At 41.8% G+C, this 22,370-nt stretch overlaps 1 long non-coding RNA gene across 1 annotated transcript in view; it reads left to right on the forward strand.

The window, feature by feature from the left end:
- Positions 1–9,231, forward strand: part of LOC142829430 (uncharacterized) — a 55,924-nt gene extending 46,693 nt beyond the window's left edge. Inside the window, exon 3 of the long non-coding RNA XR_012903834.1 lies at positions 8,915–9,231. This is a non-coding gene — a long non-coding RNA (uncharacterized LOC142829430). The remainder of the gene's footprint in view (positions 1–8,914) is intronic.
- Positions 9,232–22,370: the final 13,139 nt, after the last annotated feature.

Genomic DNA, 22,370 nt, shown 5'->3' on the forward strand with positions numbered 1-22,370 from the left:
TGCCTTAGGAGTGTTTAATTTACCAGAGAAATGACTGGGAGCTCATTTTGTCTCCATAAACTGACCCTAGTTTCAAGATTGTTGTGCTCCTTTCTCATATAATCCTAGCCAAGTTTGCAGTCATTTTTCTATTGCACATACAGTAGAGATTCCCCAAAATAATGCATAAAGCATATCTTTTAGAAAAAAAATAACTAGGGCTGTCAAACAATTAAAAAAAATTAATCATGCTTAATGATGTGATTAAAAAAATTAATTGTGATTAATTGTGCAATTAATTGCACTATTAAACAATAATAAGAATACAGATACCCTGCTCCAACCCAATGCCCTCATCCCTCCTACAGAGACAGGCACCCATAGCTGCCCTGCTCTAACCCAGTGCTCCTGCCTTCCCCCAGAACCAGCCATCCCCCCAACATCCCTGCTCTAACCCAATGCTCTCACCCCTCCTGCAGAGCCAGATACCCCCATGCCACCTGCTCTAACCCAATGCCCCACCTCTCCCACAGAACTAGGGACATAACCTAATGGGCTGTTGGATAAGGCAGTGGCTCCGTGGGAGGAGCCAACCTCCCCTACATCACACCGCCCTTGGTCTCACCAGAGCTGCCACCGTGGCAACGTGCTTTTCTCTCCAGGAACTGGGGCGCATGTTCAAAGTGGATGTGACGGTCCAGGCACGTTCCAGGCTCCAAACGTTCCATTTGACAAGCACAGGCCTCTGCCTCCTCCCCAATTCCCTTTGTAGGGCAAAATCCAGGACATTTTTTGCCATTTAAAAAAGCCAGATGGATGGAGATTTAACAACATGATTTAAGGACATGTCTGGAAAAAAAATGTACGTATGGTAACCCTAGATTAATGTGCATTAATTTTTTCACACATTAATTCTGCCCTGCATTAATCACAGGCATTAACACACGTTAATTCACAGCCCTAAAAATAACCAATCTTGATTTAAAAATTCTCACTGATGCAGGCACCACCATGACTCTTGACCAACTGTTCCAAAGATTAATTACTCTTACTGATAAAATGTATCTATTGGACTGGGTTACATGTTTCTCTGCTCAACTGAGATGCTCATTGCCAAATAATTGTTCTTTATGTAGGTTCTTATGTAGACTGTTATCAAGTCACCTCTTACCCTTCTCTTTGTTAAGCTAACTATGTTGAATGTTAGGCTCTTGAATCTATCACTACAATATATGTTTTCTAATTTTTTCATCATTCTTATGGTTCTTCCCTATTCTATTTTATCACTATCCTAATTTATCAATAACCTTCTTGAATTGTGAATATTAAACAGGACACAGTATTACAGGAGCAATCTAGTCCTCAAGTTTTGCTTGGTTGTGCACTGAAGATTTCCCTGTTTTGCATCCGAGCATTTGCCCTTAATTTAATTAATCATTTTTGCCACAACATTACACTGGGAGGTAGTGTTCAGCTGATTGAAAAAGACCTGAGAGTTGTTGCAAACAGAAACATTGCTTCCCAGGATAGAGTTCCTCATCCTGTATTTGCATCCTACATTCTGAGTGGTTTATATCACTGAACTTCCCCTTCATTATCTATCAGTCCCTCAACGTTCATATCATGTGCAAACTTCATGGTTTCTTTCAAGTATATTATAAAAACATTAAATAGTGTAGGCCGAGGGCCAAAAACAATCACTGGAAACCCACTAGAAACACTCACAATTGATAATTTCCATTCATAATTACATTTTGAGACCTATGAGTTAGTTTTTAATCCTTTTCATGTGTGCCATATTAATTCTATATTTTTAATCACAATGTCTTGCTTTATCAAGTCAAATACCTTACAGGCATCTATTATACCTACGCTATTATCTTTATCAATCAAACTTGCAACCTCATCAAAACATATTAAATTCATTTAACAGGAAGTGATTTCCATAAACTCTTTTTTATTTGGATGAATTTTATTACCCTCCTTTGTTTATATATTAATGAGTCCTGTATCAGCCCATCCATTATCTTGCCTGGTATCAATGTTAAACTGACAGGCCTTCAAATGTCCGGATCACATAATTTACCTCTTTGAAATATCAAAACATTATAACTTTCTTTCAGTATTCTAGAACTTCTCTATTATTCCAAAATGTCTTAAAATGAACATTAACAATCCAATGAACTCTTTTAACGTTCTTGCAAGTCAAATTCCTAGTCTAGATTTTATTTTGATTTTACATTATAAATATGACCAAGTCATAGTCACTTTTGCATGAACTACCATTAATTAATTTTTAGTTCTGTGACCAGTTCTTCTTTATCTAAAAAGGTGAGTGAAAATAGAATTGCCTCATATTGAGTGTAACAGTTGTTGAGTTAGTAAACTGTCTTCTATATTTAGAAAGTCTAAGGATGTTTTGGTACTGACAGCGAATGACCTCCAATATCATTCAATTGAAACCCACCAAAGTAACAGTTTTTTTTGTCCAACATATGATAGGCATTTAAGGAACTGATCGTTCTATTGTATGTGATATGATTTGGTGAGTTGTAGTAGACATCAACTAATATCCCAATTTGTGCTTTATCTAGTATGGCATTGATCCAGCAGCATTCAAGATAATTTTATTCTGAGTTATCAATAAATCACAAACAGATAATGCAATTTTTTATACGGAGTGCCACTCCCGCATATATTTTACCTACTTGATCCTTCCAAATAACTTACAACCTTGATTTTAACATTCCAAATACGTGACTCATTCCACCAAGTTTCAGGTATACCAAGTTGATTGAATTTTTGTTAATGAGAAATTCTAGCCCTTCTTGCTGAGGATCTCGTAGCATTAGTGTTTTAGGAAATTAAATAATTTCTCCCCTTCATGTCCTCTGGTTCCTTGATTCATTTTGTTCTAGGAATATAAATTTTATTCTGAATGGGTGTTGATTATTCCCTCTTTTAACCCTTCTCCTGTATTATTTATATTATTCCCTCCTGACTCATCTAGCCCATCTGCCCCAGGAACATTGGGTTCCATTTTTATGAGGTAAAGGTCATCCAAACTACACAGCCCTATTCCCATTGAAGGTGTATTAGTGCTTCACAAAATCAAAATTCTATACCACTTACCTAACCAGCAGTTCAAGTCTGCCTTCTTCTCAGGGAAAATCATGTAGACATAGAGGATGACCAGGCAAGTACTTCTAACTTGAATGATCTCATTTATACATGTCATGTATGCTTAGCAGCTCTTTAAAATTAAGCCACAGCAAAAGCACAGACAGCTATGTTTAAGAGGAAGTAGCCTAACTGCAGACTACATGTATTGGATTTTTTTTGCTGGTAAGGAGTGTATTAGGAAATGTGTTATGAAACATGATAAAGTAGGATAAGCAGTAAAATTTGTAAGAGTAAAAATCCTCATCTGAATCGCTAGCTCTTAAGCAACACACCAAATTTGGTGTAAGGGAAAAAAAAATTTTGCATCTACTTACAAGATCCTCAGCTAATTCGCTAGCCCTTAAGAGAAAACAATTTTTTGCATCTCAAATTAACCACAGAACTAAATAAACAATGAGACATCAGGCCATAAATACCCTGCTGTAACGACTGCGAGTACCTCATCATATACAACTCATTCTGGAAACTTAACTCACGTGCTGCTCTCTGACAACAAGAGGAAGGAGGTCCAAGAGCTGTCAGTGCCCAATGAGGACCTCAGTCATCTCGAGGGCAATTCTCAGTAACACATCCCTATTACTGATAAAATCACTTCTCCAATGGTTTATATATCTCTAACATATCCTGCCTTTGTAATGGCTTTTCATGCTGAAATAGGAGCTGCTCCCTCCTCCCTGAAGGCACAGATGAGGCCCCTACTAGTAAGCTAAAGATAATGGTAGGCCTAAGCCTCCTTCCTCCTATGGCCTCCGTTGTTTGGTAAGGCATTCAAAGGTACCTCATGAGAAATGATTTGGTACCTAATTCCAAACCTGGCCAGGGATCACAAGCAGAGGCTGGCACCTTGGCAGGATAGACACTGGTTCAATTTCCTTCTTCCTACCTGAGGAGAAAGGATTTGAATAGGGGTCTGTATTCTCTCATGTGTGAGTCCCAGTAAGGGATCTAAGAGATAGACTAAGGTGGATTGTGCCTTTTAGCATCTTAAAGTTGTGTCATTGTTATTAAGTAGCAATTAGGCAAAGTCTAATTGCTGAATCCTTTTGTAGGTCAGTGGTCTGGGCACTTTGTCAGATGCATGTAGTGGAAATTTCCAGAGGCGGGTCTATAAGGTGTCACAGGACTCCTCGCCACTTCTTTTATTATGTTCTTTTTAATTCTCAGCTGTTATTTTTTGACTTTGTTATTCATTAAGTGGCAACATCAATAAAGTTAGGCTAATTGATTAAGACAAAAATTGGTATTTGGTCTAAATTATTGACGACTTCCCAGGTAAGCAAGGGGCCAGACCAGAATTCTGGACAGTCCTAGCGAACCCAAAGAAGGGGGTGGTTTGCTTAATCGCGACCACTCATGGCAATACATGTTCACATTCAAATTCAACATGAGTGTTTGAACAGATAAAAGCTCTTCCCCATACCTATATGCAAACAAAAGCAGTTGGACTAATATTTATGAAAAATTGTACAAAATGAAGGTATGACCACGGACATAGTGAACCAGAAAGAGGGCTTAATTTTAATGTATCTGAATATATATTTCTACTCTTCACTGAACTCTAGTTAAAACATTTTTCTATATGATTTGATGTGAGTTTAGGTGTAGAGGAGACACTTTATTTTTTCCTTCACTTTGGATAAGGTCATAGAAGAAACATCTGACAAGTGCCTGAAAACACCTTACAGGGATGCATGTGAGAAGTATCTCTGTAGCATGCTAACATGCATTAACCCCATATGCTTTAAGAGACTGTAGGTGCTTTTTATGTAATATTAAACTTAGTCATACACTAAAAGTACAAGCTTACAGTCAAGTTAATCCACACAGGGGGATGCTAATGGCATGGTGTTATCATGTGATAATACTGCTATTACCCACTTCATATCATTCACACATAACAGTGGCATGAGACTAAAATCTTCAGGGGAGTCAGTTTTTCATTTCTAGGGTGTCATTTTTGTTTTATGTGATTAAGAATTCATGAAGCACTTATTGAAACTAATAAACTGATTGCAAGCCAGAAAAGTGAATTGATTAATAAGAAATGTAAAGTGGAATAGTGATGAGCTCATTTCCATTGTAAATAATGTAAAATAAATCAAATAAATGTTGGCTCTCTGGGGGGCAAATGAAATAGGCTCAACACCAAATCAGTCTCAACATGATTGAGTTAAAAAGAGATTTAAAAGGGACACCGCAAATATGGCTTCTGATTTCTCATAAGTCAGGTAAGCATTTTTTACAAAATAAAAATGAAAAGTTCAGCAGTCTTGTGCCCAATTTGTATTTCAATGTATACTGATGTACATTGACAATCTACACTAGTGTAAGATGAGTTAAAGGCCTGCTGCCTTTAAAATAAGCAGTCGATCCAAGAAGCACAAAAATTCATAAATGTTTGGATAGGCCTATATTTGCAGGATTGAGTCCCATAATGCAGAACGATGCTCCATCTTGTCTGCTTCAAGATTCTTTTGGAAGGATATTTCATTCTTATGTAACCATAGTTTTGGGGTCAACATGCCCTTAAACACGGGTGGTATGAGAGGTCATAAGTGGAATTAAGCCTGATAAAATTTTCATTGACACAGTTTGTCCCACTCAACCAAATGAGAAGCATAAAAATTAGTATCAGTGGCTTCTTGAGGTATCCCTCTGTCAGCAGAGGCATGCAGATTAGTCAGGTTGACATTGCAAATGAAGCAGGGATTTAAATATCCTGTGCCTAATTTGCATAAAAATGGCTGCTGCATTTTGCTGACTCAGAACTTTATCTGCAAAAAGTGGCAGTCTAGAGGGGGATTTGTTGAGAAAGAAAGCCTTTTTCAACAGATCCCTTATGCTTCCCTGTCTCCCAGCACCACGGATGCAGGCGCCTCGGCATCCCTGGGGGGATGGGGAGGGATTGGAGGGTGTTGAGGGGGTGGAGGAAGTGGAGGGAGAAGCAGGAGGGCAAGAAAGAGGAGGAGGAGGAGCGATAGCTGGGGAGGCAGCAGGGGCTAGAGTGGCAGGAGGCAGCACGCTCTGCACCAGGGTCTGCAGGTGTTGGCAGATGGCACGGCCCTGGGTAAGCTGCTCCTGTCGGAGCTCCAGGTCTTCTTGCACCCAGTGCTGGAGGGTGCAGTGAAGGGCTCGCAGTGCCCCCAAGTGCTGCTGTCGGTAGCCCTCCACTGCACTGGTGATCCTGAGGAGCCCTCGGGATTGGGAGCATGTCCCGGGTGGAGTGCTGCACCCTGCGCACGCAGCTGGTGCGGCTGTGGAGAAACAAGAGAAGTGGTCAGTTATCCCTGGGGACACAGTGGGTGAAGTCCAGCCCCCTTCTGCAAGGTGAGGATGACCATTCCCTGCACCATCAGAGCCAATGTGCTTGCACACAGGCCATGTTCAGAATGTCCTGCTATCCCTGGGAGTGGGAGCTGCCCTGAGACCACACTCATGCCCCATGGTCTCCGCACTGAACCAGGAAGGCACTCTCCTTCTCTGGCCCCTGGCAGGCTCCTGGGAGCTGGGGGACTGGGCCCAGGGAGCAGTGGAGAGCTGGCTGGCACTGGCTGCCTGGCTCATGGTGGGGCCACTGGGTCAGGGGCAGCGACTGCTGGCTTTGTGCTGGCAGGCTTGCAGCTGGCACAGGCACTGTGGCCAGAGTTTACCCCTTTAAGGGCTCCAGGGCTGGAGGAGAGGAGAGGAGTTTTCCTGGTTTGTCCCAGAGTGGCCACCAGGGCAAACTCGGAAGAGCTGGAGGCCCCCTATTTCAAAATAAGCATCTACACAGCACTTATTTTGAATTAGCTATTTCGAATTTGGCGTTATTCCTTGTAGAATGAGGTTTACCAGATTCGAAATAAGCATGCTGCTATTTCGAATTCATTTTGAAATAGTGGTTTGGCTGTGTAGATGCTAGGAACGTTTTTTCGAAATAACTTTGCTGTGTAGACATACTCTTAGAAAAGAGGATAAGCTTTGTTGCTCGGAAGCCCCTATATCAGTATCACTGAAGAGGAAGTTGAGTTGCACAGAGTTACCTTTTTAGACGATATGCACAAAAATGATGCTCTGAAGAAGAAACTGGAGAATTCTTTGAAAAATCAGAACTGAAACTTAAAGCAGTTGCAAACTGGAAAAGTACTTATAAAAGAATGGCATAGGGATAATAGAACCATAAAAAGATGTCTAAATATGCAAAGATTCAAGGTACAATCCATTGTAAATGTAGATGAAGGAAAATAAAAATGTTTTGAAAATTCACTTGCAACCCTCATTCCTGATAAACTGGAGCATAACTGTGTCAAAACATGGACAGCTCACACTGGAGTGAACATGCTCACAATAGAAAAATCTTCCTCAGGTGAACAGGAATACTCAATTCAGTACAATTAAGATTCTATGTCAGCTTGAAACAGGTGGAAAAAGGACAGGTAGTTCTTTGTGTAAGGTAAAGATCTTGCTTGGGAATGGCTCTGAAAAAAAAGAGTGTTTTTAGGTGTTGGAAGGGCTTTTTTGCAACTCAGTGACCTGCTGGCCTGGCTGCTGTCATTGATTTAAAACTCACCAAAATTATCAGGATAACAGTTTGTCTGAAATTTGCTGAGCTCCTCTTCGTCCAACAGCCACCAGAAATTGGGAACAGTATGTATCGCTGGTTTGTGAAGTACAGTTAAACTCCATTTGTCCGGCATCCAATGCTCCGGGACTCCTGATGGTCCGGCACCATCAGGAACCCGGAAGTGCTGGGGCAGCCGGACAGGCTTCCCCCATTCAGCTGCTGCTGAAACTGACCAGCAGCTGAATCGGGGAAGCCGGGAGCAGAACAGCTGGGGTGCTGCCGGGTTGGTTCATAGCGCTTCCCCTCAGGGCTGTGGGACCAACCTGGCAGCACCCCAGCTGCTCTTGGGGATGCCTGGGGCAGAGCAGCTGGGGTCCTGCTGGGTTGGTCCCGCAGCCCCGAGGGGCAGCATTACGGGACCAACCGGGCAGTACCCCAGCTGCTCTGTCCCAGGCATCCCCAAGAGCAGCTGGGGTGCTGCTGGGTTGGTCCCGCAGCCCCGAGGGGCAGCACTCTGGGATCAACCGGGCAGTACCCCAGCTGCTCTGTCCCAGGCGTCCCCAAGAGCAGCTGGAGTGCTGCTGGGTTGGTGCTGTAGCGCCACCCCTTGGCGCTGTGGGACCAACCCGGCAGCACCCCAGCAGCTCTATTGCAGGCGTCCCCGATTCAGCTGCTGCTGAAACTGACCTGCAGCAGCTGAATCAGGGACGCCTGGGGCAGAGCCGGACTATCGTAAGGGGGGGCTATGAGGGGTCTGGGGTGGCATCCCCTCCCACCCCACTCCAGACCCCTCATAGCCCCCCCTTCTAATAGTCCGGCATATCTGATAATCCGGCACCCCCTGGCTCCTAAAGGTGCCGGATTATCGGAAGTTTACTATACAATATATTTCTATTTTGTTTCCCCACAATGGGCTCTAGGTTTAAAAATTTTTATAAACTTGATTGATTTTATATCCATGTCTTCTGTCTTTAAGTTCAATATTTGTTTCCACTTCTTTAAATAAAACATCATTGTATCATGTGGGTTCATTTTTCTTTTTGCTGAGATTGTGTTAATGGTAGAAAGGATTTGCACTATACCCGAGGCAAAAACTTTATTTCCTACAGTGAATGATCCAGTTGGATTGTGTGCAACTTCATGTGACTTTATTACATGGCACTACAATAGAAAACCAGGAAGGCAAATAAATCTTGCCTTCTGTTTCAGATTACCTGGAGACAACAGAGAAAAATAAGTACATTAATTACTGAAGAAAGTGATCTGCAAAAATCACAAAAGATCAAGGAAGACTGATGGTGAAATGATTCAAAATCATAAGAACTTCTTGAAGAGTAGAATACCATAATGCCATTCCCAATAATAAAAGACCTTAAATGCTTAAATGGTCTCTCAAAATAAGTATTCATTATTTATGCTAAACAATCGGTTCCCTCTTTTATTTAGCTGTGACATAACGAGTAAGTTACTCCAAGCTGAAGAAAAGCTCTGTCTAAGCTTCAAAGCTTGTCTCTCTCACCAACAGAAGTTGGTCTAATAAAATATATTACTTTATTCACCTCATCTCTTGCTTGTTTGCCTTTTTGGAAAGGGGGACAAAAGACAGATTACCTTTTGATCTATTGATTGATGAGTACCTGTTCTGTTCATTTCTTCTAAAGCACCCAACATTGGCCACTATCAGATGACAAGATACTAGGCTAGATGGACCTTTGGTATGGCCGTTCTTCTGTATTTGAGAACAAACGTGTGAGGTCATATTTATTATCTGTTGATGGGTTTCTAAAACATTCAGGAAGGTGAGGTAATGATGTCTCTCTTTCATGGCTCCTTTGATGCTGTAAACTCAGAAGAGCGACACTGCTGGAAGTTATTGTAAGGCAGAGCTACACTATCAAGCCCGTTATTTCAAAATAAGGGGCTGGTTATTTTGAAATAACAACTCCTGCTTTCCAAGAGGAAAAACACTTATTTAGAAATAGTTATTTCAGGAGTTATTATTTCAAAATAAGTTATTGCAAAATAATTTCCTAGTGTAGACATGCCCTTAGTATGCAGAGAGGCCTGCTAGTATCCTGTTCTAAGAGAAGAGCAATAATTCTGTACTGTAGCTTTTCTTTGGATTTGCTTTTAAACACATTACAAAGGTGCATATATGTAAGAACTCTGAAAAAGCAATTTGGTCTCTGTTTGGTGTTGGGATAGAAACTGAAAAATCAGTCTGAATCCCAGTCCAAAGTTAACTAATCATACTTTTGATCCAAATCAGGACTTCATTGTTTCAGAGGGATTTTAACTTAAATCATTTAAACACATCTTTCCTTTAATTTAATTATCTGCTGATAATAGTCACCTTCTCTCCTATGAATGATTTCAATAATCTATTCCTCTTATTTCAATAATAATTCCTCTATTCAAACAGAACTTGACATACTTCTCTCTGGAAACCATCAACCATTGTTCCTGAAATGATCAAAGGTTTCAGTACAGTGTAACACCACAGGTGTTAAGGATGTAGCCTCTATATTGTTCCAGCCTCTTGAAGTACATGACCAAATGGACTGTCTTTTACTCCATATAATAGACTGCATGTCTACCAACAATCAATTTCAATTAGCTGGCAGAAAAAGTGATAAAATGACAAGAAATAACCTAATGTTCCCAGTAAGTCAGCCACTGAATTCTGAAAAAAAAAAAGGAAAGAATCCTAATGAAATGGACTAAAATGAATGTACAAAATATACTTTGTTAAAAACATGGGAAAGGTTAAATAAAATTCTGGCTATCAGAAAGGCTTTAGAATATCATGTCACACACAAAACAATTCCAAAACAATGCTCATTTTTCCTAGCGGTAGATGCATTTAATTAACAGTAATTGTGTCATGTCTAACAGCTCTGGCCTATTTTAATCTATTAGGGTATGTCTACACTTGCCCCCTACTTTGAATTAGGGATGCAAATGCAGACATTTGAAATTGCTAATGAAGAAAGGATTTAAATATCCCACGCTTCATTAGCATGATCTCGCCGGCTTGTTACTCCGAATACCAGCTGTTTCGAAAGTGAAAGTGCGCGCTGGGATGCGTTAGTTCGAACCAAACCCCTTGGTCAGGCTTTTAATACCTTGAAAGATTTGAGCCTAAAAGCCTTATTTATGCAACTTCCTGACTGAGCTGTACATTTACCTCAATTGGTAGATGTTTGGCCCCAGGTCCTCAAAGGTATTTAGGCTCCTGACTTCCATTAAAAATTAAGGGAAGTTAGAAGTCAAAGGGCTTATAAACAATTAAAATATTACAGTGACATAGTGGCACCACAGCTGTGCTTCAATGTAGACACTAACTGGGCCAACAGGATTCTCATTTCAGCATAGTTAATCCATCTCCCTGAGAGGTAGTTAGGTCAATGAAAGAATTGTTCATATCCCTGACTGATGTAGTCAAATGGACCTATTTTTTCTTGTGTAAACCAGGCCTAGATAACTTTAAGGGTCTGGGCCTTGTTCTTCAGTGCTTTAGGTATATGCCTCCTGATGATCCACAGAAGATATAATGGGCACAGTGCTGACTATACAGATTTATAAAAGCAATATGTCTGCCGCCTGCTATCCTTAACATAAAATATGCCATATGTAACTACAGAAATCTGACATCTGAAATTATCAAGGATATGCTTTTCTGCAAGGTAGCTTCAGGGGGTAAGATTTGTCTAATCAGGCTTGGGAAAAACTGTACAAAGTGAAACTTTCATTATTTCATTCGTTCTATAATCCAAGGACCTAGTAGTCCAGCATCCTATGGTTTCCACTCCTTTGTAAGCTTGGATAATAAATCCACAAATACTTCTGCTCATCAAATAAAATCTTTAGCACCAGACAGATACTATGCTTGATTTCAATTTCTAGTTAACTATGTTATTGTGCAGTCTCAGCCTTCCCATTCCTTGAATGCCATCATTTCACAGTTCTCTCTGAAAAACAGAGACATATTTTCCTTTTGTTGCTAATTTCCTGCATAGCTTCCACCCCCAAACTCCCCACGTTGTTTTATGTGCAAAATGAAGAGTGAGAATAAAATCCAAGTGTTCTTGCAATTAATGTATTTTAATACTATTTTCTAAGAATTTATGGATGTAATGTGCATTCAATATGAGTAAAAGATAAAGGAAAAGGGGCTAATATTAATAAACTATGCATTTTAGAACTTATGGTCAAGGACATTTGTGGTACATTTTTCAATAATGATCATTATGTTGTAATATGTGGTTACTAGGATACCAGTGGCATTCACCTGTTCTATTTTGTATATTCATTCAAAACTAAATTTAAATGTAGGTCCTCAAAGCTATAACTAGCTCTGCACAGGGACAGGGTTTCACTGCTGCAGAGCTAGTTATAGAATCATGATCTATGTCAATAAATAGGAAAATGTATTAAATTTGCATAGAACTTGAAACCTTTAAATCACTGGGACTGGACATGAGTTTATGTTCCTAGTCCTTTAGGACAGGGATCTGTCCTCTTCCCCGATAACTGTACAGTGCCTAGCACATTTTGATATTAGAATGTCAACAGGAGTAATTTAAAGTAAGTTTTAGGTTGTATTTGGTTTTAAGGAAAAACGTCTATATTTACTTCATCTTTTATCCAAATCAGCAAATTAAATCAGTTTAAATTAGGGATGCAATTAAGAATTTACAAAAACACTGTATTACTGGCTATAATTATATGTTGGGTATCTCAATGAAACTGACAATCTCATTCCTATTCTCCATGTAGATTGGCAAATTCTCCAAAATTTGGAGAATATAAACTTTAGGTGAACCCCTTTACACTTTTAAATGTACCATAAATCTTGCCAAATGTTGGATCTGAGGATGACACTTGTAAATCCATCTTCCATGGACCTCATTGAAAGCCTGGGCATAGTGTAAACTGGTTTGAATGAATACTTCCCTGATAGTTGGCAGGGAGTGGGAGACTTTGGGTGTGTTTATGTCAATACAGTAGACACTGCTGTATCTGCTGAATATGTAAGCAGAACGGGAGCAAAGTAATACATTTTGGCTGCAATTGGAGTATAAATTGCCTTAGTTCTGTATGAAGGGGTAGTGAAATATGGTTACCAATTATGTTATTATTGTTAGAATACAGGAAAGCAGGACTATGTGTAACCTGTCCCAAAAAGGAGGGAGGGGAGCGAGGGAGGCAATCTTAGTTGAAAGAATCTTTTTAAGCCAGGGGTTCAAATGTTAGAGGGGTAGGGAGAGGTGTCTTACCATGGAGGCTACAAACCCTTCCCAAGTGTCCTTCTTGGATTAGTTTAACCTCTTCTCCTCTCCTGGTGAAAGAGCTAAATAGGTTTCATTAGGAGCCTCTTTGTTATGTTAAATACTCAGTCATAGCCGGGCTCTGTTCTGGTAGGACTGTGTCTGTAGCCCGTATGCAAAGAGCTGAAAATTACTAAGGGTATGTCTACACTGCCACCCTAGTTCGAACTACGATGGCTAATGTAGGCATTCAAAGTTGCAAATGAAGCCTGGGATTTAAATATCCCGGGCTTCATTTGAATCTTGCCGGGCGCCACCATTTTTAAATCCCCCTTAGGGCGGACTCTGTGCCCGTGGCTACAAGCGGCACGGAGTAGGTAGTTTGAATTAGGCTCTCTAATTCAAACTACCGTTACTCCTCGTGGAACGAGGTGTACCGGTAGTTCGAATTGGAGAGCCTAATTCGAACTACCTACTCTGTGCCACGTGTAACCGTGGGCACGGAGTCTGCACTAAGGGGGATTTAAAAATGGCAGCGCCCGGCAAGATGCAAATGAAGCCCGGGATATTTAAATCCCGGGCTTCATTTGCAACTTCGAATGCCTACATTAGCCACCCTAGTTCAAACTAGGGTGGCAGTGTAGACATACCCTAAGAGAGTTTTGTGTAGTGGTCACAGCAGAGAGGCTGGTGGCAGCAGAATATGACTGACAAACAGCAGTGAACAAATGGCTAGAGAAGTGCACAAATGGCCAGCAGGGTAGCGGGTGAAGAGGTGCAGCAAGAGCAGAGAGCAAGTGGCCAGCAGGAGCGACTGGTGACATAGTAGCTGCAAAGGAGAGTGCCTGAGTAGAGGAGTGAGTAAGATGCCTCTTTACATCCTTTTCATGAGGGTGTGGGAGGTGGACTCCACAGAGGTATCTCTGTTTGCACGGACAAGTACAGCAACTGTGAGTGGGGTGCAGCGAAGGGTCAGACATATGAAAGTGACATTTGGGTTGCTGGACATAAGACTGTTAGGGGAAAAGGAATCTGCCCAACCTACTTGTAGTGTGTCTTTTACTCATTGTTTATGCTTATGAACTTTGTGTCATTTTCCCAAATTGATGTCAAATTGCTTCCCTCCCTTTTATTATTATTTATTTTATTTCTTTCTGTGCTCCAAGTCTGTCCTTGTGAGTGGGGAAGTATTGCCTCTCAGAGGTGTCCGGGAGTGAGGTATAAATTTCCCAGGCTGCTGGGAAGGGACTCGTGTCATTTCTCTGTTCTATCAATTGAAAGGAACTTCTAGATATTGAACCCGACCCTAGTTACTGCTGGCTCCCTCTGGCAGAGGGGGATACCATAGGCAAAGTCTGAGTGTGGGAGAGGTATGTCAGGGTTGGGCCCCATCAAACAAAACTTGAGATTTTGGGAAGTGCTCAGGTGCATAGGTAGGTGGGAATAGGTTGTTCTTAGATACACCTCAGAACTGCTCGTGTTACACAGGAGGCTGCAGAGTCGCCCAGAAATGGGAGGGCACAAAGGTAGTTTATTGCCACCCAGGCTTCCCCTTTCCTGGGTTGTAAATTATGGTTGTTGCTTGAAGGATCCATCTACACTTATGACTAGATATGATTACATGTGCGTTGTTGTGCCATAAGCCCCCTCTTGTCCACGTGTGAAACCCTGAAGCATATTAATGAAGGACAGTTCAGTATGTGAAACTACTATGCATGAAGGGCATGGGTATGTACATTCCTCTGCTATACTTAGGCCTTCTACCCATTGTACAGTGCACAGGGACAAAGGGTTTGTGTCAGGTCATGAATTTTGATAGCCCTCCAGGACCATTAACCCAATTTATCCTTTTTCTGCCTTTGAGAGCAGCACTCTCATCTCTAAAGCACACACAGATGCTGATCAATAAGAATATGCCATCCCCAAATCTTAGCAAAGATCAGCAGGAACATTCTCTGTAGCGGGAGATTTTCCAGAGACTGGAGGAGTATTCCATTCATTCAGTGCTGACCCAGTGCTGACACTGTTGGAGTTCTTTACTCTTTGGGGACAGGAAATAGGTGCATCATGCAGTCACCCCTTTAAAAACAGAAACTGTAAAGAACAGGATTGGAGAGGATGGTGGCTTGTGTGTTAGTCAGCCTACATCCAGGAGGGAAGAGGCTGTCCAAGGAAAGTCAGAGCAGACCATTCCACCTGTGACTCTCTTAAAAGTCTAGTACCATTCTAATTCCTAGGGTGTATACTCTCCTTGCATGGAACCATTCTGTAGAAGATGGGATAAAGCAGAGGTGGTGAACATCTGCTCTGGCAGGTTGACAATATCATGTCATATTCTTTAACAAGGGAGAAGCAAATAGCTTGGGATGTTAATCCAAAAATTCTGGAAAGAAAAGTGACTTTTGGAGTCCCCCTCAGTTTTCTTGTCCTTTTCAGTGCTGTTTGCTGAATGCTACTCCTGTCTTTAACTTGTCAGGATATTCCAGAGCTGACAGTGAAAAGGAACAAGTGGCACCACAGAGACAGCAAAGAAGTATGAAGTCCTGGGAGACCTGCTTTGTGGCAATGGCAGAAGGAGTCATGAGCATCTCAAATTTCCTAGGAAAAGGGAGGAATGGGCAGGGCTCTTAGGCATGGTGAGGGCTCTTAGGCATCCTGAAAATGGAGAGAGAGTAGAGGCTGCACAGAGAGAATAGAATAATGTACTCAGTCCATAGTTCAACTGGTAGCAAATGTTTTCAGGGCCCCCCTTACAGTCCTCAACACTGCTCCTATACAGGAACAGCCAACACCCCATTCATTATTTCCTTCCACTTCTTTCAGCAGCTGTCCAAATTGCTGCTGAGGTAGTATATCCTGTCCGCCACCCCCGCCCCAATGCCTTGCTTGGAGCTTGATACAACATTATCCACAGGTACATGAAATGTCTTTCTGGGGAACCCAAAGCATCAAGGAAGGAAATGAAGAGCCTGATCCAAGCTCTGCAGTCCAGACTATGTTCACTCACCACCCCCAAGCTGCGCACAGTAGACATCCTCATTTGCCCATGGGCATCATATTCTGCAGCCATTCTACCCTTGTCCAGGAGAGAAGGAGGGGAAGGATGAAGCAGTGTATTCACAGACATTAAGGTTTGTCCACTTCTCAGGGAATTTGACTTTTTGGTTCTTTGTTTTGTTTTTGGTTCAATTGTTCCCGTTAAAAATTGTTTTAGATCAATATTTTATGTATGCATGTAAATAGAAGTTATTGTTCTTATTACTGTTCATTTCACTTTTGTGAGCACTTGTGTGTGAACCTAGTTTTGCCAATATGATCACTGAAATATTTCTCAGAGCTTTGGGACCCTATAGCAGAATTCAAAGCATATTCTTTACAGTCTGATGACATGGAAATATTAACAATTTCACTTTTCCCACACTATCCCTCTTGCCTACCCCCCAGTTATGAATTTGCTCTTTTTTAAAGGTTCATGACTATGGTATGCTATGAAATAGCTGATGGTGTTCTAAGTGTCAGAATGAAAAAGAGAAGACTGAAATGTCTTTATGGCTTTGTTAACAATTTGAGAATACAGGCAAGGGAAACTAAATTAACACTAAAGATCTCTGATACTGATATCTTGTTCTTTTCCACCTCTTTCCCTCCAAAATTCATTATTCGTTCAGGGATGAATTGAAGAGCAAAAACCATGAGAGTATGTATGGCATGGGAGTAATCACTAATGGCCCCTGGTAAATGCAGTGAGCAATGGTGTCAGAAAACATTGTGAGGAAGGAGTATGGGAAAGCCCTACCAAAACTACATTTTTTTTCAATTACTTTAACATTGTTTAAGCACTCCACATTAAGGTACCCTTAAATAGCATTAAAACTTCCCTCAGCACAAAACCAGGGCCAGAGGTGCTAACAGGGCAGTAATGTAATGATTGTTTGCTTTCAGTTAGTACATTAAATGCAGCTGCAGGAGCTTGAAATACACTGAAGTATCTTCCAACAGAAGTGTGTGACAATGCTCTAATGAGCTTTTACAGCAGCACTATAACATCAAAATAAGACTGTGCTAATTCATTTTAAATCACATTATCGAGCACTGAGAAACCAGAAGACATGACCACACAGCACCACAAGTTTCTATGGCCATCTGGGAACCAGGAGCAGTTTGTGCTTGAGTGGGATCGGGCTTTCTGTAAGGCTTTGAAAAATGGCTTTTTCCTGTGCCCACCCTCTCTGGAAAATTTCTCCTTTAACTAGCATGTGTTGTGTAAAGCACAATATACATGTTGGACCTCCCCCATCTGGAACCCTTGGGACCTGACCTGTCCTGGATGAGGACCAGAGGAGGTCATATCTGGTCCCTATGCTACTGGTGCCCCTCAGCCCTGGACCAGCTGCTGGCCTCCTGGACCAGCTGCTGACCTCTTGTCCAGCTCCCCCTGTGCTACTGGCCTCTCTGCTTTGCCAGTCCCCCTAGTCCCTTCCTGGCTACATCGGACAGCCCAGCTCCCTGCACGCTGGGCTCCTGTCCCTGCCTGGCAGCCCCACTGGGTTGTAACTAGCAGCCTGGATGCAGCACACTGGATGTGGGGTTCCAGGCAGCCCAGCTGTGGGGCACCCAGACGCCAGACCTCCACCGGGGCTTTCTGGTTCTAGAACATCCGTGGTCTGGCAGGTTCATTTTAATTCAAACTGCATTAGGAATGTTGGTATCTGGATAGGTCTAGAGCAGTGGTCCCCAACGCAGTGCCCGCGGGCACCATGTTGCCCGCCTGGCCATTTCTGGGCACCCACCGAGTGATCAGAGCTGACCCTTGGGTGCATGGTGCATGGGCGATGCTGGGCCCTAGGCGCACAGTATATGGGCGGCCCTGCCCCCAGGTGCATTGAGCAAGGGCTGTGCCAGTCCCAGGCGCATGGCATATGGGCGGTGCCAAGCCTGGGCACGTGGCACAGGGGTGGTGCCGGCTCCAGGTGCACAGCACAGGGGCGGTCCCGGGCATGCGGCACAAGGGATGCACTGGCCCTGGGCGTGCAGTGCATGGGCTGTGCCGGCACAGGAGCAGTGCCGGCCTTGGGCATGCAGCGCATGGGCCGTTCTGGCCCTGGGCGCATGGTGTATGGGCAGCCCCACCCCTGGGTGTGTGGCACAGGAGCGGCACCAGCACTGGGAGTGGAGTGCATGGGTGGTGCCGGCACTGGGTACGTGGTGTATGGGTGGTCCCGCCCCCGGGTGTGTGCACAGCCCCACTCCAGTGCGTGTGTGCGGCCCCGCCCCCGGGTGCCCGGCGCTTGAGTGTCCCCACACCTGGGCACCCAGCAGCCCCAAAAGGTTGGGGACCACTGGTCTAGAGTGATCGCTAACAGATGTTCAGCTGCCCAAAGATGCACTCCCTATCCATTTGGTAACTACTCAGTTTGTAGTTCAATTCTCTTTTTTGGGGGGGAAGGGAGGGGGTTTGCAACCATCAGAGTATGGTTTCATGAACCACGGTAGGAATGGATATGACATTGACACAGAAGCACAACACACAATCAGATTGTTTGGTGGGAAGCTGGAGAGGACTTTATTCCCCTAATGTCACACTTCTAACCACTTGAATACCCTAGCATGATGGATTTTTTCTTTCCTGTGTGTGAATTGTTCATATTCATGGACCCATCACTGTGATCTACTAAACCTTGGATAACCAGTGAATAGTAATCTTTTCAGTTATTGTATTCCTTGGCCCCTTTTGGTGGACAAAGTACAGGTTTGGTGGACAAAGTACACACACGTTTCAGAAACCCCATCTGCTGAAATTGTGAATAATTTCAGGGATTTGAGTTTGGTGGTCATTCTTGGGGATATCGCAGGGTTGGTAGGCTGGCAAATCTGTATAGCCTCTGCCCTAAAAGTTAATTTGCCAATCCTGAGATAGTTTGCAACTGACAGTAAATGTCATGATGCCAGACTGCAAAGGATGGTAACCATTTGCTTGTGCATTGGTAGGGATTTCTAAGATAGCGGGGCTTGGCACTGGAAAGTTAGTGCAAGCTGCTTGCACAACTCTATGAAGGTCTTTTCACTTCTTCCAAATGTCTGCAACCACAAGTTATCTCAAATTTCCAAGATGATGTTGTCCACCACAGAGTGTTAGTTCTTCAGGAACAGAAGTATGGTCGACTTTTGGGCACAGAAGTACAAATGTGACACCAAACATGTGTGTTTCTCAGGACCATAGTGTTTTTTCCTCTTTCCGCCCCCCTCCCACCCTCCCCGTCAGACATTTTTTGCTATATCAATTTGTATGGACTGATTCCCTCCAGTATCTGCTATTGCACTTCATGAACAGTTGTCCAGGTAGCAGGGGAAGGAGAAGAACCACATCTTTATGCATTTGCCCCATATCACCAGCAATGTTTGCCATAAAGAAGAGGTGAGTGGATACAGTCATCATAATATGTATGAAGATGGCATACCAGCAATATGCAGCAAGGTAGTTTCCAGAGTAGCTTCTGTTACACGCAGGACTTGGGAAAACTGTCCATGAAATGGTAGTGATACTATCAGAGAATGAAAAGAGGTATATATATGTAGGGATGGAGTATGGGGTGTAAAAGTGCATGCAGTACATGTCCAAATCCCAGGGAAGCATGAACATGTAGACATAATGTTAGAGAAATAGCGCAAAATCTCCCTCATGTGCCCCTTTTAAAGTTTTTTTTTTTGTCGATAAAATTTTGGTATGGCATTATTACAAAGCAAAGCCCTTTGGCATTGATATAAAATCTTTTTTATCGTTACATCTTAACACTGGAAATAAATGTCAGTATCATACCAAAATGTACCACTTAACTTTTATATATATAAGCACATTATTATACTTAAGTACAACATGACTATTCTTTGTTTACAGTTTGGTTTTACCCAGGAAAGTGCACCTTGATTTACCTCTAATTTCTAAGGCAACTCCATCAGTTGTTGGGGATCTAATACTTCAGCAATTCTGGCTCTTACTAAGTTAGATTGTGCATAACCACTGAGCTGGTGGTAAAAGCACAGCTGCTGCTAAATAGAAGACTATATGCTCTTGTCAATGCTGCTGAATTAATGTGCATGGAGAAAATAGTGTGGCAGGTGCCTGTAATTGTTATTTGTGTATTACTTTAGTAACTAGACAACCAAACAGAATTGTGGTAGGTGCGGTATAAATTGAGTTGTATTTGAAAGTCACTGTAGAAAAGCACTCACAATTTGAATAAACAGAGGGAGAAAAAAATATTATCCCAAACTGATGGTAAATCGAAGAATGAAGAGAGCTGGTAATAGAAAAATTCTATATTAGCAGCCAGAATTTAATTCAGATCTCCTAATTCTGGACTATTACCTTAATCTCAAAAGAAAATCTTCCTTCCTTTCTCTGTGAAGAGTTTCATGTGTATTTGCATTGACACTAAGGTAAAAAGAACTTGAGCAGCTTGCCCATGATTACCATAATTGATGAGTATTTCAGCCTATAGAGATTATTACTCAGAAATTTACCCACTCTGATATCAAGATTCCCTTCTTGCTAGTGCTGGTGTAAATCAAAAGTAGCTATATTCAAGTCAAATGGAGTTAAACCAGTACAAAACTGGTGTGAGATGAAAATCCATCACCTTGGTTTTTTACTATAAGAAGCAAAGTACAAAAGCCCCACAAGTTTTCCTTGTACAAGAGTACATTTTAATTTGACTTCACTCAACAATGCTAATAAAATAGCACTCTAAGGCAAGAATTTAAAATGATTAACTCTGAGACTTTAAAAAAGACTTTAAAGAATCTCAGTATGTCAGTCAACCTCATGGGGCAAAGAATAATGAAAATGAAATGCACACAGGAGTGAGTTTTATATTGTCAATGATAAAAGTGATAATCGCTTCAAGTCAAAGCAAAATGACAGACGAAAGAAACCTATAGAACATAGCCTGGGGGAGCTCCTGAGGCTAGAGCAGGGTACCAGATATACACCTGCTAGACTGATATTTAATGAAGCTTTGGTTGGCTCTATAATAAAAATGTTCAAGGTCCCTGGGGCATCAAATACCATTTAACCACTGCTGCAAGGAAATTTTCTCTTTGGGTTGTGGTTTGTTTTTGTATGTTTTTCCCTTGGGGTGGTGGTGAGGGGGCATTTCTTACACTCTGTCACCTATTTCAACAAACATCTTTCATTTGGAAGACAAGTGTGCGAAAGAGAAACTTTGCCTGGATTTTGTATTTGTAACCTTTACATTTATGTAAAACAGAATAGAAGATAAACATTGTGGAACTGAATGTGGGAGGCAGCAAAAGTGGCTGTAGGGCACTTTTGAATTCCCTGAATCTTGGGTCCAGATGGGCTATGTCTACATAGCAGTGTTATTTTGGAATAACTGATGTTATTTGGAAATAACAAAGAGTGTGTCTACACTCCAAGTCTTTATGTTGAAATAATGTTGAGCTGGAGGACTTCTTACTCTGACTCCTGTAACCCTCATTTTACGAGGAGTAAGGGATGTCCAAGGAAGACTGTTCTTCCTTCAACTTTCTGTTGTGTAGACAGCACTAAAAGCTGAATTAAGCTATTTTGACTTAAGCTATGTAAATGACGTAGCTCAAGTTGCGTAGCTTAATACAACTTTTACCGTGCTGTGTAGATGTGCCCTTGGAGGCCAAGATGATGTAACTCCTTTCAGTTATGACTTGTTCATAATCAGAGAACTGAGGGACACAAGGAGTTGGAATAGAACTGTAACACTGGTTCTCCTCCCACATCAAAAAACTCTTATTATCAAATCTATTGAAGTAGTTCAATGGGACCTTAACATAATATAGAATCATGCCCAATGCATCTAGAAGTCCATACCACAATACAATGAGTGGCTTTTCAAAATAACCTGATCTGATCAATTCTTTTACCTATTAATCTTAGCTCTCTCCAGAAAAAAACTTCCCATGGGTTAATCTCATTGCATCGTATTCAGCCCTGGTGAAAGTCCACTAACATTGTCAGAGATATATCAGAACTAAAATTTGTCCCCCATAGTTGGCTTTAGTGCTGCTGATTGAAATTAACATGGAGATGTTTAATCAGCACCTGTAGGATCCTTGCCCCAGCAAGGTACAGAATATTATTTATATGTAAAGTGGAATTATTAGCATTATTACCCTTTCCTCATTTGTCACTGTCTTCAGGAAAACAATGGGTTAAACAGTCAAGATAAGCCAATGAAAGAAAAATTCCACTGGTAATTGGTGTGGTTGGTTATTGGTGAAGTTCAGCTGAAATTCATTATAATGGAGGTGAAATTAAGTAGGATGCACACTTGGGAAAAGGCAAAGGCCCTAGCAATATGAACACGGGTATACCTTTTCTCTTTGAATGCGGAATAGAA

Source organism: Pelodiscus sinensis, chromosome 5 (assembly GCF_049634645.1).
Source record: "Pelodiscus sinensis isolate JC-2024 chromosome 5, ASM4963464v1, whole genome shotgun sequence".
Lineage (NCBI taxonomy): Eukaryota > Metazoa > Chordata > Testudines > Trionychidae > Pelodiscus > Pelodiscus sinensis.